Source organism: Euwallacea similis, chromosome 26 (genome assembly GCF_039881205.1).
Source record: "Euwallacea similis isolate ESF13 chromosome 26, ESF131.1, whole genome shotgun sequence".
Classification (NCBI taxonomy): domain Eukaryota; kingdom Metazoa; phylum Arthropoda; class Insecta; order Coleoptera; family Curculionidae; genus Euwallacea; species Euwallacea similis.
The window spans coordinates 897,701-914,695 of record NC_089634.1 but is presented as its reverse complement, the minus strand read 5'-3'; the positions used below and the strand labels follow the sequence as shown (position 1 = coordinate 914,695).

Below are 16,995 nucleotides of genomic sequence, written 5' to 3'. Positions count from 1 at the left end.
TAATAAAAGGTTTAGAAAACTGCAATCTTAATCGACACAACCTCCGAATGCAATTTCCCTCTTGCCGTAAATGCGCCTGCAGCTGAAACCGAGACAATTTTCGGCCAAAATGACGCCCCTGATAAAAACATTTGCGAATGAACTTTGGGTAGTTTTATCTCGACTAGGGCTCCGCCGGGAGCCCTTGTGGCCCAATTCCCTGCAGCCTGTATATGGTGAATATGGATGGTGTTTTCTTGAATACCACCAGAAGGAAGTAGTAAACAAATTGTGCACCGGCAGACCTTCTGCGCCACGAAATCGATGCGGTGACGCTCCCGACGCCCTTCCACAGTCAGTGGCGCGCCGCATCTCCCGCCGTCCAGACGTTCCGTGACGTCGCGGCGCTTTGGCCTAAGCTCAAGACGCGGATTCGTCGACGAAACCGTTGGTGATTTGGCTCGGTGATGGTTTAGTGAATCACTGCAAATTAATTTTTTTTAGTGGCCAATTTGGATGAGTCGCGACAGAGGGAGAAAAGTAAGTTTTTCATTGCTCATAACTCATTGGTGCTCGATTCGCATATTGTTTTAATTGCCACTTTGTCCACGCCATTAATCGGCTAAAAGGATATTTATTATGCGTACTGTCCGGAACCCCATGGTCGACCGTTGTTGACATTGCAATTATGCTAATAGGACGAATTTGCGGCACGCCATAATGTCCCCGCGGACAATTCAATTTTGGACTTAGATTTTATCGGACCAAATTCCGCTCTTCGAGCTCGTAAACGTGAGAGAGGAAAAACATCTCTCTAAGGGCACGCACGTACAAAACTTGACACTTGTGCGTTCCTCAAAGGGGCTATAAGTCTCTTTGTGTTATCCTATATAAATGTTTTTGTCTTTTAGCCGACAGGGATACAAGGGAGGCGCTGGGATTAATTTCATGGGTGTTTTGATATGCGACATTTTAGCCAGTAAATTCCAATTGCTTCAAAACGTTTAAACTATCTTAATTGGAGCGTATCACGGTTCAACATGTCCGTGGCTTGATGTCGTCATCAACATAGCCGAACTGAAGTAGTTTTACTACTTCTTCATGCCCTCTAGTACTGTATCTGACGGTGTTACGTGACCTCTTAAAGTTGAGCCTTAAAGTCAATTTACCGGCGAAAATAATATTCCCTCATTTCCGGGGCTTCAATGTAAGAGCGGGATTTTAAAGTATACAGGATGTCTCAAAAATGTACTTAAAAATTTTAAGGGACGGTAGGGAACGTCAATAGAAACTTTTTTTTTTAATAAACACGTGCCCGCAAAAGCGCTGTTAGGGCTGTAGAGCAAATAAAGTATTTTAAGTTATATCAAATAACCTAATTAATTCTTTATTTAGTTGGACACCACTGTCTTTTGTTGAAATTTTTTTATTTCAATTACGTTTGTTATTGGGGAATACAAACATTTCTTTATCACAATTAGGCATTCCAAAGATGCTAATTTTAAGACCGTACATTATGATTATTCAGTTGGTCTAGTAACATTAGTTTTGTTAATTTCTAAATCAAAATTTGCATTGAGAATGAACTTTAGTTGAAGAACTTACGCCGATGGATTGGGAGAGGAGGTTCTGTGGTCTAGCCCGCGCGTTCTCCTGATCTCAACCCCCTGGATTTTTTCCTTTGATGTTATCTCAAATTTCTAATTTACGATTCGCATATTCGTAATGAAGAAAATCTCTTGACAAGAATAATGGCCAGTTGCATACACCTAGAAGTTATTTCCGGAATATTTCATATCGTCCGCGAGTCACTGAACTAATGGTGCAATCTTTTTATTGAAACAAATGGTCGACATTTTGAACAATTATTGAAAGCCGTCGTTTATTTATCACTAAAACAAAGCCCAATACGAATAAAAATTGATTATAGTAACTAAAACCATATTGATTTTTCTCTGTTCAAACCTCTCATTTGCGGGTATATATTAATTTAAAAAAAAAGTTTTATTAACGTCTCCCACCATTCCTTAAAGTTTGTCGGCATATTTTTGCGACACCCTGTAAACAACTTCTCATTAATTAAAGACAGGTTTAGACCGATTTAACTCATTTAGGACCGTTCCAATTGGCTTACGATAAAGGGAGTTGAAGCGGTTTTTCGCTAATCAGGATTTTCCACAGTTATTATTATTGTTATTACAGGATGTTTCAGAAAAATTAGAATCGCCAGTTTTGTGTGATAATGCAGAAAAATGAAATTCGGAAAAAAGATCATTTTTTTCAAGTGCACAGTACTGTGCTTAAGAAGGGTTTTTTGGGGGTCCCCGGCGGATCTAGTGGCAAGAGTGCCGTTTTTTACTCACTTGAGGCTTCTTGGCTTTACTTTTTGAGAATAATGCCTCCCACTCCGATAGGGGTGGTGGGGCCGGTGAAGTGGCACACTATTCTCGGTTAAAACTAATTGAGAATAATATTGGCCGTTTACTGAAGGGTCCGAGCGAATACCTTTATTGTACAAATCAATCATACTCTTCAGGTTTACTACATTTTACGTATTTACTGCATATTTACTTGAGGGCCTCATTTCTCAAATTTTTTATCTGAACGAGGCAGGCATTGAGGGGCCTTTTTCAGGGAATTCCTGAGTTCGGGTTAGAAACAGAGCACTCTATAGGGTGGGGCTTGTGGATTTGAGTGGCCTGCATAGAGAAGGCGTTTTTGCCACGAAGAGGAGTATAGAGATTTTTGTTTAATTTAACGCGAAAATACCGACGTTTTCAGGTGGGTTTTCGGGGTTTTTGACTCTCCTATTCGAGCTGAGTCTTTGATCTAACTTCAAGGGAAGTGGAGTATGGAGACTTTTGACTGAGTTATTTCTTACTAGCTTTGAGAGAAATTCAGGTTTGTCCCACTTTTCACGTAGCACGAGCCGTACAGTCCTTGTCCCTGCCTAGTTCAAGAAGCCTGAATACGTCCTCTTCCCAAAGATTCTAATCTCGCTGTAAAGATCAACATAGAGGCTCTGCAGCCTTTGAAACATCGGATTTCGATATAGAAACCCAGTGACCGGATATTTCCGGTATATTCTTCAAATCTCTGTGCTGTTGCACGGTTCGTTGAGCCGCAATTTTCGCAAGAAAAAACGACACTTGGGGTAAAATAAAGACGATTAATTTAAATTTGGCTTTTTTACCCTCCGTGTGTGCGTCCGCATAATGAGAGACGACATCAGCGACGTGCAGCTGAAAAATGGTAATTTCCCTGAAATTCCCCGGCGGAGGCCGAGTGTTTGCCATTTAATTAAAGCATTTTAAATATGTTTCATTTAGAGAGCGCTCTCGAAAAGCGCTTTAGGAATTTTAAGAGGGTTTTTTCATTGACATTTAATACTCGGCATGGAAACATTTTTGCAGCTATTCAACAGAGATTTATGGATTTAATACCTATAAATTCTGAATTATCGTAGCGCATAACCTTCGACAATCGGAAGATCCAACGGAGTGATTTATGGATTCGGCTGCGTGTGGCAAGCAATATTGAATATTTCAGAATAGGTACGAACTGGTTCCAGAGGAGGGACGAGAGGAAAAAATTGAGCACAGAATAGGAAAGGGTAAAAAGTAAACTGTAAGTTGTAACTACTCGATTCAGCACTTCCGCAAATAAAATAAGGCAAGGAAAAACGGGCTTTGGGTAAATTTATCTTGCCCTTTCGCGCCGTTCTTTTATTTCCGAATGGAAAGTTTCGCTCTTTGCAGCTACTTCCAGCTATAAACCCTCAGGCCTTCTTTGTTACACTCTTTATGTAGAAACGTACACGTATAGTGCGCTTTGTGCTTGACGCAAATAAGGAACGTAAATCATGTAATTGATTGCATGAGAAAATGAGATTCTCCCGAAGTTATTTTTATTGCGGGGAATGTTTCAATTTTTCTTCCATCTTTGGGATTTAACGGAGGAATTCCTGGAATCCAATCCCGATTTCTTTAATTGAACCTCTGCACCGAAAACGTGCGTCATTTCCGCCGGTGGAACCTTAAAACTGATCGGAACACAAGTTCTTACAATTTTTTAATGGTTTTCACTCTTGTGGCAGGTCCAATATCAATTGTCCCAGAAGCCACGTTGCTCTGCTTCCCCCGCCTTGGTAGCACAGAGACTGGGCCCCGTTCCTTCCCTGTGAGGACCAAAATAACTAATTCTCATCTCTAATTCATCTAAATACTGAAGAAATTAGTCTTCACGGTACGGCACAGAAAAAATGGGTCAGAGATGAACATGCATTGCGATTACAGTGGTTTAAAATGTTGCTGAATGGTCAAAATCAAAACCACATTACTTACTCAAGAAATCTGTTAGATTTTTTTAAAATCACTCGCATCGGATTCAGCTATATCATCGGTGCTACTTTTTTTAGATTACTAAAACTGAAAAAATCCTTTCCTTTGCACCTTTTGACAGCGGCGACTTTCGGACTTTTCTGCTCCTTTCGCTATGTACACTCTCTTCGATTGCAGAAACATCCGAGTACTCTATTTTACCACAAACTTCATAAGAATTATAGTTCTTCATTCACCAAAACTGTTGGTTTAAAAAAAACTCGTTTGTTTTACTTAAACTAAGCACAGTGATGATCAAAATAACAGCATAACTACCTGTAAAAAATTATGAAGCAAAATGATCGTGTCTCGAAGTTTAAGAGCGGTTATATATCATCCCTCATCCCTGGGTCCTAATAGGCTTCGATTATCCGTGGCGCCAGACGACCGTATGTGGGATAATACAGGGACAAGACCAAATGCGAAAAGATACTATTGACCACGTGAAGATGTGGATGGCCCTCTGATGTTACGGATGGCTACATAACTCACGTTCAGGAATAAACGGAAAATATCAGGTGCATGTAAAGATAAATTTTACTTGGGAGACCTATAGGTACCCGAACAAATTCTTGACTAAATATTAGTTAAAAAAAGCATTTTTAAGGCCCTCTATTAAAAAAAAACTATATCAAACGCACATTGAATTTTACGATTAATAAGATATTTTATCATTTTCAATAAATTGGACCACTGGACGGTTTATCAGGCGTCTAGACACTTTTTGCTGTTTTTGCGTAGACTAATTTCTTCAATATTTAAATGAACCGCAGACGATGCCTCATAAGCCCAAAGACTTCCTGGTTCTTTATGCTCCAAATTCATTGCGATGCAAAGCGTTGTTCGCTTACGGCAAAACTATTTCCCCACTAAAAAATACGTTTCGCCGCATATCAACCACCTGCATTGCTAATGACCTTTTTGCTTCCAGGGAAATGATAAATTGATCTTTTAGATCGTATATAAACACACTAAAATTGCATTTCCAATAATAAAACAGTTCACCCCATCATCACGGACCATAAATCTAGTCTTGGTGCAACATTTTTCCGCTTCCAGGCCGTAGAGTTTTCGGGTTTTAAAAGACATTAAAACCCGACATTTATGGGCTTAAGGCGTCACTTGAAGACACATTATTGCACTGACCCGACGACACTCTTCAGTTGCTTTAGAAGCTCGGCCAGTGGCGTGCCGAAGCGACAACTGATCGATCTTCCTCGAACCGAGACGAAAATTGCGTTATATTTGGGCCACCGAGTAATTACATTTTCCAAGCGGAAACAATAGTATTGAGAACATATCGAGGAAACGTCCTTGCAGGCTGCGGGATTTGGGGATTATCCCACAGAGGCCGCAGCACGGGGGTGATGTTTTTTCAATAGAAATTGCCGGGATTTATTTGGACGAGAATTGGGATTAACGGGGACACCCTTAAGGTGACAGCTTTGATCTCACGCATCGTAAAAAGTGAAATGCCTTGAAACACTCCCGCTCTCCCAATTGTCGAGGAACACAGGACGTTATTTAAGTATGTGGTCACATTTCAAGGGGCGATTCTCTGAGTGATTCTAAGACGACTTGAAATGCATCCAGGATTACGCCCTTAAATTTTCTACACGTAGTTAAGGAACACCCTGTATGAAGTCCGGCAATAGCATTGAACGGTTTTGAAAAGCTTGCCACGGAACAAATGAATGAAGTCATATTTGTCGAAGTGCGATTTCTCGCTTCTGTCAGTTTGACAGTTGAGTGTGTTATAGCTGATTGGGAAATAAACCAACACGTTTGTGCCGTAAAATGTTTTATTCTACGCGATCAGTAACACAGACGCAAAGGTGCTTCTGCAATGAATTTCGTGCTCCAAGCCGCGGACGCGTTCCAACAAGAAACGCGATCTCAAGATAGGTAAGATGTTTTGAGAAACAGACAGCCTTGTATCAAAGGTTCTTGGTGGTACTCGCAGAATTCGTACTCAATAAAATATTGAAAGGACCAGGCAATCACTTCAAAGAAGTCCATTCGCGTTCTGCCACCAAGCGCGCGATTGCGTTGAATATTCCGAAATTTAAGGGGGTGGCCTAGTGTAACGGGTCAAAAATTGCCTTTTTTGTTTTTTTCGACACCTTATGGCCATAGAATTAATATTCCATGATCACTTTTAGCGATTCCTTTCTTTTTGATTGATAATAACGCATTAAAGTAGGCGCACTAACAGCGTGCGCTAGAGATTCGGAGTAAGTAGAAGGGGTATACATTGAGGTTTTCCCTGCGCATGTCTACTTGAATATTCTTTTACAGTGCGATCGTAGAAAAAGTTATATTTTTCAGTCAATCATCAAGTTTCTGTCATGCTTGCCATGGAATGGCAAAGAAGATGCAGAAGAGTATGATGCTTGGTACGAGACTCACGAGGAAAAGTCTCAAGCAAATCATCATGATAGTGCTAGTAAAATGGAAGTAGATGGCATTATTGAAACGTCTCAGTGATCATTGCAAAATTACAATGTAAAATATGTCTTTTGCATCGGTGCCGGAGACACAAAAACTTTCAAAAATCTACTCAAAACTGCTCCTTACGGTGATAACTTTGCTGTGAAAAAAAGGGAACGCGTGATACATATAAAAAAAGGCGTATAGGAGAGTAAAAGAAGCTAAAAAACAGCTTTCGCTGCTGACAAAAGCACACAGACAGGCTGAAAATAAGAATCAGAAAGCAAAGCTAACAAAAAAGGTCCAATCAAAATCTAAATCGGAAACTGCGACTTTACCCGACAAAGTAATGCAATATTTGTCGTTGTATTACGAATTAACGACATGCTGATTTAGTGGAGCCTGATTTAGTAAAGCCTGACTTACTGAAGCCTGATTTAGTGGAGCCTAATACAGTGAAGTCTAATTTAGCAGAGTAATATGGACTAATTATTACCACAAAATTTATACGGGTGAAAAGCCTCAACATCACCTTTATCCCAAAGATGAAGACTCGTAGTGTAAGTGACAACAGCATAGAGCCATGGGAAACACGTATTCTCATCCACCTATTTTCTATTAAGAAACTCAATAGGTTTTAATGCCTATGTACAGGGTGTCAATTTGAAAATTTCCCACCTCTATTATCTCGAAACTGGATAGATTTTTTAAAAATTGTCGATTTTGTTATCGAGGGGGAACAATTTTTATGTAGAATTCACTGCACCTCTTTCAACCCTCTACCCACCAGAGCCATCCTCTCAAATATCTTAAATGGTATAGGGGGTTAAGTGACGTGTCTTTTTAAAGGACATTTTAATCCCTACATTTTGGTACCTTATTCGTTACATTTGACTGTTGCGTTATAAAATTAAGCGTCTTATCATGCTAAATTCATTCTTCCTATTAGTTTATTTTATTTATTTTTTATTTATCAATTTATTTCCTTTTGATAACGTTGAAACTAAGACTTTTTTATTAAAACATGTTTTACTTAATAAAGCTATTTACTAATTTATTGTTTGTCGAGACGCCCATCAAGAGAAAAAATGCATTACACGCTGAAACAAAGGTTTATCAAAATAATAAATTTCCTCAGTCCTCGAAAGGAAAGGTTTATGTAAAATATGAAAAAAAAATTATTGTTTATTTTTATTTGCAATGGAATGCCATTTCGATAAATTTCGATATTATCTTGCATGGAAAATATTATTTATTTACCTGTTGTACTGGTCGATGTTATTAGGTATTCAAATCAGTTAAAATTTATTGCGATAATTCGTGTTATTGTGAGAAATTTAAAAAACAAAATACAGAATTCAGCAAAAAACCGAAATTACTTTTATTTACGGAGAGGAAGGAAGGTGCGCAAGAAGAATAGCGGAAGTTCTTAATGCTAGAAATCTTAATTCCAATGAGAGTCACAGATACTTTTTAGACTTAATAAACAAATTTGCTGAAATGAATTGTATTGCGAACAAAAAAGGACTGCTCAGCGAATTTTAAATGAAGCTGCTCAAATAGAGGTTCTGGAAACCTTTGTTGCAGAACCCAGCAATTCACTGCGTACGGTCGCAAGTCAAACTGGAAGTCACATGAAACTCAACGAAAAACACTGAAATTAAATCAATTTCATCCCTACAACATGCAAATTCTACAGGAACTTTATAACGACAATTTTGATAGAAGAACCGAGTTTCGCGAAACCAGGGCCAATTTAATAGTAATTAATTAATAATTACCAAATTTCTTTAACAAACATTTGCTTCAGCGATGAATGCATATTTTTTCTTAATTGTCGAGTCAATAAACAGAGCTGCCGAAACTGGAGTGACAAAAATTCCTCCGTTTTTAGAGAGAGTGTTACACAGTGACTAGAAAAAAATTAATGTTTTGACTGGTATTCTTGGAAATGTCGTCATAGAACGTTTGTTCATTGAGGAAAACTGAACTGGAGAGTTGTACTTAAACTTACTTGAAAAGTAATTGTTTCTTTAGTAACAACTCATTTGGAAGATCAAGTTGATGGCAACATCTTGCAAGAAGATCAAATACATTTTCAGTAAGATGGAGCTCTACCGCATTATTTCCGCCTAGTGCGAGAATGGTTGGATGACCGATTTCCCGACAAATGGATTGGTGAAAGGGGACTGATAAAATGGTCTGCAAGATCGCCAGACTTAACGCTGTTAGATTATTTTTTACGGGGACATATAAAATCTGTTATTTACAAAACTCAGCCTGATAATATTGACAATTTACAAAGACGAATCACAGAGGCAAGCAGGGCAATTCCAGAAACGGCGTTTGAAACTCTTAGAGAAGAGTTTCAAATTAGGCTTTATTATTATTTGGAAAATAACGGAGAACATTTCGAACGTCTAATAAACTAAAAGTATTAAAAATAGGAATTCCAATTTTAAACGTGTTTTTTAAAGACCAGTAATAAGAAAAATTATTTTTCTTACAATATAAAATGGCTATGCAGAAGCTTATTACAACAATTTCTTAATCGTAAGACATATTTGAATAAAAAAGTCTTAGTTTCAACGCTATCAAAAGGAAATAAATTGATAAATAAAGAAAACTAATAGGAGAAATTAATTTAGAATGGTCAAAGACGCCTAACTTGATAACGCAACAGTTAAATGTAACAAGAGAAGTACCAAAATTTAGAGAATAAAAAGCCCTCTAAAGTAATGTATCACTTAACCCCGTTTACCATTTAAGGTAGTCGAGAGGGCGACTCTGAGAGTGTAAAGGGTTGAAAGAGGCGCAGTGAATTCGGAATAAAAATTGTTCCCCCTCGATAACAAAATCGACGTGTTCTGGCAACTTTTAAAAAATCTATCTCGTTTCGAGATAATAGGGGTGGGAAATTTTCAAATTGGCACCCTGTATGAAGGTTTGAGCCAATACGATCTTCTCGAGAGATGTTTAGGTTCGAAAACACAAAACAATAATGAGAGTTTCAACTCTTACGTTGGGCGTTTGATACGTAAACATGTATTTTGCGGCAGGAAAATCTTGGAAATTGCCACCCGTACTGCTGCATGTATATTTAACGAAGGCCGTGCACAAATTTAGAAGATTTTCGGGACAATGGGATACGTATTTGATCCAGAAAGTTGACATTTCGTCTATGAGCATGACGACGAGCGCGTTCACCGAGCAGACAAAGGGAGGAAGAGGCTCGCCTCGTGAGAAAAGGGACCAGAGCAGTTGAAGATGGGTTTTATGATGCAGAGGAGGGACTTATGTATGGTCCTGGCATTGCAGATTGGTCGTAAAAGTAAGTTGTTTTACGAGTTTTCCAGTTAAAAACTTTGAATGCGCTTTTCTCAAAACGACATATTTGCACCTGGCGCAGGTGATTACTCAAAAACGGCTGTATATGTCGACTTCAAAATTTAACACAACATTCATCATATCTATGGCTCGGTACCTCAATCGTGTTAAAATTTTTATTCTAACGTATATTTTCACCTCATATATAGCGTAAGAAAACGTTTTTTTTTACTTTTGCAAAAATCGCCACCATTTTGTTAATTTACAGTGATATTGGAAAATTTTGGTACTGACGATAGCGATGGTGATACAGATTAAGAATATTTTTCAATTTTCTGTTTCAGATATTTAGGAGGGCAGAAATAACATGCGCCAGCAGAATTTTTTTTAATGGATGCGAAAGCAATTTTATAAATTGATATATAAATACGTATTTTTTAATTTTAAAAAATATATATTCTATCGTCCTAAATCATACTTTACCAGGAAAAAAAGTTTTTCCAGATATATGCAATACTTAAAAAAAAATGTTGAAAACGCACTTGGAGACGTTCGCCCCCTTAAGACGCACTTTCCATGAAGACTTACACTATCACCCATTTAAACTATACATTATTCAAAAGTTTAATAACATTGTTAAAGAAGCCCGCTTACATTTCTGCAGACAAATGTTAGAAATGTTAAATAACGATCGAGCTGTTCTCAATGGGCTTATCATGTCGAACAAAGCTCATTTTTATCTAACTGGATACGTTAACAAACAGAATTTTCGTTATCGGGCACATGACAGTACAAGAAAGCTGCATAAACGACCTTTTCACGACAAAAAAGCGAGAGTATGACGTGAAGTATCCGCTTTTGGTATAATCGGACCATACTTTTTGAGGACACCGTTACCATTAATTTTAACGTATACATTATGATGTTGGACACATACAGGGTGTCCCAGGGAAAAGTATCTACCCTGAATGTCTTTTCTGTAATTTATTGAAAAAAGAACGCTAAGACACACCAACATTGATAGGTGAAAAAAATACTTTCGAAATGTCATCCCTCTTCCCCTGGAAACCACCCCTTTGAAATGTTCAAATTAGAAGAGGGGTTGTGTTATATCTCGTGTGAAAGGTAATTTTATTCTCTATATGGTCAATCTCTTTTTTTTTAATTTTCGTACGCCGGTCTTTAAGAAATTAAACAAAAAAGCAGCCAACCTTTCAAAGGTGCCTGATTCCCAGAGCTTTTCATGTATTCTTACAAATGTTTTACTATTTGGTACAAAACGATAAGGATATCTCTCTTGATAAAACTGTATAACCGCTCTGGAAGTGCTTTAGGCCATTTCATAAACAAAATGTTTATCGGCCATTTCTGGGTTTGTAAATTAAACCATTTTTTAATATCAGTAACGAATTGTATAGCTCAAAACTCTCAAAAACACGTCGAATAATTACGATAAAATTATTACGTACGTGCTGTTTAAAATTATGTCAGTTACGTCAAAGTCAAATTTGTTTTGTAAATTGTTTTTCCTTCCAGAGCACTCTTACTTTTTTTATTGCTTTCGAAACATCGCAGTAATAAATAATGTTATGCATTTTATATTTGTTTGCTTCATTGTACATAGTTAATCTAAGCGAAAATAATTCAAAAGACGACTTATTGATATGGAAAAAATAGCCGTTTTTGATACCCCAGTTTTTGATAGTTTGGTAGTTTTAATTTTTTATTATATTTTTTCAAGGACGTGTAATAAAATGATTTTTATAAATTTTTCTCAAAAACGAAGCAAGATGCGAAAAAGTCAAGAGACAAAAAAGTTGTTTTTAGTTGCTTAATGCGAAAAAATTTTAAAGTTTAAAAAAGTTAATGGTACATAAATGGCAATAATAATCATAAAAACACAGCCAAATTTGAACAAAAGCAGCCAAAGGATTATTAGGATTTTTACTGAAAGACGACTTATTAAAAAAAATTTGACACCTTCTATCTTGAAAACAAAACATTACCGAACCTATGTTTATACAGCGTTTTAAAAAGTATTTCAACAAATTTATAACTTTCATAAACCTGATATTTTTAAAAAATACCTAAACACGTATAATTTTATTTAAAAAAAGGCATTTAATGCATTATTTTAGATGTTAAAATTTTTCACCCCTATCCAACTACTTCTACTCACTTTTTATTTTTAAATGAAAAAGTGCCCATTGTAAGATATCAAATGGAAGGTAATTCAATAAGGGATACAACAGTATGTTCAGAACTAAAATTGGATCAACAGTTTCCTTAAAACGTAAAAGTATTAGATATAAAATAAAGTAACTCACTATTACATCAAAGGAAGTTGAAATTTCTACAATAAATGCTTAAATTGGGCTCTAGCAACAATTTGGCAATGACTCAGTCGTTCCTCGAACTCTTTTATACAATTATCCAGTGTTGCTTCTGTTATTAATTCTAATTCTGTTGCAATTCTGAGACGTAAATCATCTAAATTTTGTGGTCTATTTTTGTAAAGGGACATTTTAAGTGACCTCACAAAAAAAATCGAGGGGCGTAAGATCTGGAAATCGTGGCGGTCATTCTATTTTTTTTACCGATGCATCTACTAGGTAAAATTACAATGAGATACTCTTTTACAGCCATAGCATAATGAAGTGGTGCACCATCTTGCTGGAACCAAATATTATTAGCTACTTGTTCTCCATTTTCTCCAAAAAAAATTGCGGCGATTAATGAAACTATTTCGTTTGTGCAAGTATGATGCGATGTTTAAATTCCCTTCTATGAAAAATAGACCGATGAACTGGTGACCGATTATGCCAATCCATATATTGAGCTTCTGCGGATGTTGTGTGTGCAAAGTCTGCATCCAATGAGGATTTTCTGTAGACCAGTAGCGACAATTATGTCGATGAATAGATCCATTTAAGCAAAACGTTGCTTCATCCGAAAATAAAATTTTAGAAAAGAATCTATTATCCTGAATGCCTTTTTCTTGCATCAATTCACAAAATTCCATCTTGCGATCAAAATCTTCAGGCGTCAACTCTTGGGTAAGGGAAATTTTGTATAGATGAAATTTTTCTCGTTTTAAAAGATTGCTTACTGATTTTGCAGATATATAAAACTCATTGGCAAGTTTTCTGGTAGATTGTATGGTGTTTTTATCGATAGATAAAAGAATGGCTAATGCTTTATCGCCACGGGGTCTTCCACATTTTGAAGCAGCTTTTACACTTCCAGTTTGTTGAAACTTTTTATTAATCTGATAAACAACATTTTTATCAATAGGTCGGTCTGGGTATTTCTCATTAAATGTGAGACACACCTCTGCGTAAGTTACTTTGCGATCTCCATACCCCAACAAGGTCAAAATTTCAATTCTTTACTTCTTAGATCAACGACCCATTTTCTTGATATTTTAACTGTGGTGGATGCCTAACAGCTGAATTCAACTACTAATAAATTCTATGAAAATCAAAATATTTTGTATCTAAAATATTGCTCACATTGAAGACAATTTGGAATTTCTAAGTCTTATCGTTATTTTTTCACCCTCCTTCAAAGTGAAACAAACAGGTTGCCTATCTAGGAAGCAAAGACTGAAACTTTTAATCTTTTTAGGATATAGACTTTGCTCTATTTTTTTTTAAAGGAAAATGCAGGTCCGGTTATATTTGTTATTGAATCACCTTTCATTTGATATACTACAAAGGGAATCTTTTCGTTTGAAAATAAAAAATTAGCAGGGGTAGCTGCATAGGGGTGAAAATTTTGAACATCGAAAATAACGCATTAAATGCCTTTTTCAAATAGAATTATACGTGTTTGACGCATTTTTTTTAAATTTAGGGTTTATGAAAGTTCTATCATAAACGTGTTGTAACACTTTTTACAAGCTCTGCATAGACTTTTCGCATTAGAATCACTCGAAAAATCACCCCTTAAAGTTCGGCATCTGACTTAAATAACACCCTGTATATTGTCTTCTCAATTTCTCGTAAATTATCTGGCACGTGGATATTTGATCTCGTGCACGCTTGTTATGCAACCGACGTCTGTGGACGTGCCCCAGATGCTAAATAGACAAATTACCGTGCCAGAGACTTTACGTTACCTCTTGCTCCTTCTCCAGTGGGAGATTCTGATTTAAACGTCCGTGTAAATGCGACATTTATGCTGTTACTTGCCTTGTCGAAGTTTTTCAGACCAAATTAGGTTGCGATGGAGCGCATATTGAAGAATCTCCAAACAAGAACTCTCTTTATGTAATTTGATATTAATCTCTGTCGTCCCGGGCAGCCTCCTAAATCAAAACCTTCTGCCTTTCGCCATTTTTCGTGAATAGAACCGTGAAATATGGCCATCCTCAGCTCGGATAGACCACTAAATTATCTTCGGGACTAATGCGAATAGAATATGGTGATGGACGGATACTTTCTCCAGTTTCGCCGAAAATCCTGGAAATCGGGGTGAAATAACAGTGATATTACCAGTATTGGTGCTTCATTTAACGATATACGCAAAGCTTTAATTAAAACAGAAATTATTGTGATATTAAAATTATTATAATAAATTAGAATATTTGTTGTTATTATATATAGTGAAACTAATATTAAAGGCGTTTTTTGGGTCATTTCGCCATTTGGCCGATAATTATTACCATTCCCGTGTCCTTCACGTTAATTTATACATGACGACGGGTTAATATCAATTTATTACCAATAATCGTTGGATTATTTGAGGTCAAAGGTAAATCAGAATAGCTTTACATGTAGGGAAACCATATCTTGCCTCTGCAATTGATATGGGAAAGGTGTGCTGGAGGATTACCGACGCAGGGAGGGGCGAGAGGTCGCTGACGGGTGCGGGGGAAAGAAAGGACAACGAGGCTAAGCGGGCATAGTTCATCAGAATTTTGAAGAAATTAGTCATCTGCCTGAGCCACCCAAAAAAAAACAGCAAAAAATGTCAGGACGCCTGAAAGGCCGTCCAGTGGTCCGATATGTTGAACATGTTAAAATATCTTTTCAATCGTAAAATTCAATGTGCGTTTCATATAGTTTTTTTTTTTTAATAGAGGGCCTTAATAAATGCTTTTTTTAACTAATATTTAGTCAAGAATTTGTTCGGGTACCTATAGGTCTCCCAAGTAAAATCTATCTTTGCATGCACCTGATATTTTCCGATTATTCCTGAACGTGAATTGTGTTACATCACAGGGCCAAGTTATGCCTTTATCATGGCAAAATGTAATAAAACATGTGCTAAAACAACAGGAACGAATGTGGAGCATGGATAATTTTATTGATGCGATAATAGAACACCTCATTATCGAAGCCAGCAATGATGGCAGCAGGGATTATATTTCTAAATTTGATATTAGCGACGCTGATCGAATTTAACAGATTAGCCCGAGTAAGTTAATAAAATAATAATATACGAGTTGTCTCTGAATGGAGTGCCATAAATTCAATCACGTATTCTAAGTCTCAAAATATGACGGAAACTTCATATAAATGTGGGATCCGCTCAGTTCAGTTCAGTCAGATCGCTTTAACCCTTCTGTATATATGTAAATAACTTCCCTGTTTTCCAACAAGATCGAGGCACGATCGAGAAATCGCTAAGTTGTACATAGTGGTAGAGTTAGTATTGTTAGTTAAAGGTTTAGTGGAACTTTAGTTAAGTTAACTCTGTTAGTTCTAAGGTGAAAAGAGATGTGAGGGGGTTGCTATACCCCTATAGGACGCCCACGTGTGTCGCAACCTAGTTAGAAGTATTCTCGTCAATTAAGGGGGTTTTGCGATCGTTATCTTCGTGTAACATTGATATTTGGTGATCGATGTCTAAACACCCTTTGTCAGCACGGGTGAAAAAGTGCAGCCGCTCTTTGTCGGGATTCACGAGGATGTACTGACCAAGTGCTATCAGTACCGCTGTAATGTCGCAGGTAGTGTCATAAATCGATAATTGCTCTCTAGCCAGGGTACAACACCGTTTTATTACCCTTAGGTTTAGTATTTAAGATCGCCCCGAACCTAAAAGGTCCCTTTTTCTTTCGAGTGGCTCATCTGTACCCATTATTCGTGGAGCAGAAATCAAAATAGCGTATCCATCATATCAAAACCCTAGATAACGATATAAAAACCTATATAAATATACGTGTATCGAAAGGCGCTTCGTTTTCGATATACAGGGTGTAGAACATTGGCTCCTGTTTTTGTTTGTTCGAAACGTTTCGAGATAAATTAATTAAATTTTGTACTTTATTATAACTTTTTGCTCTTTTTATGAATCTCTATAAAGAAATTGCCACTTTTTGCCGGGAGCGGGTAACATAGGGGGATAAGGCTTTAAAAGTACTTAAACTTTTTCTTAATCAACATTATGGACGATTTTATAGGAAAAATATTGAATTTGAAGGTTTTTACATGGAAAAGGTGTTTGATGAACTGAAAGTCGAAATCTCCAATAGTTTTCAAGAAAATTGAAATTTAACAAATTGGTGGATACTGTGTTTTATTAAACAAACACCAAATTTTAAAGTACAAAATTTCGTCTATTTATCCCGAAAAGTTTCGAAAATAACCATCCTCGGGGACCAATTTCCACATCCTGTATATCGAAAACGAAACACCTTTCGAAATATATTTAAATGAAGTTTTCGTCATATTTTGGGGCCTAAAATACGTGACTGATTTTATGGCACTATGTTCAGAGACACCTTACATCTATATATGCAATATAGTTCATTTAGTTTTGATTTTGACCATTCAGCAACATTTTGAACCACTGTAACCGTGATGCACATTAATCTCTACCTTATTTTTTGTGTAACCTACCCTGATGACTAATTTCTTCACTATGTAGATGA

The 16,995-nt window shown here is 36.8% G+C and overlaps 1 protein-coding gene across 2 annotated transcripts in view; it reads left to right on the top strand.

Moving 5' to 3' along the window:
* The first annotated feature begins 354 nt into the window (after positions 1 to 354).
* LOC136417131 (neuroligin-1-like) overlaps positions 355 to 16,995 on the top strand; it is a 64,823-nt gene continuing 48,182 nt past the window's right edge. For both annotated transcript variants that reach the window (XM_066402670.1, XM_066402669.1), the window contains exon 1: positions 355 to 519. The gene's annotated coding sequence lies outside the window, so the exon portion shown is untranslated. The remainder of the gene's footprint in view (positions 520 to 16,995) is intronic.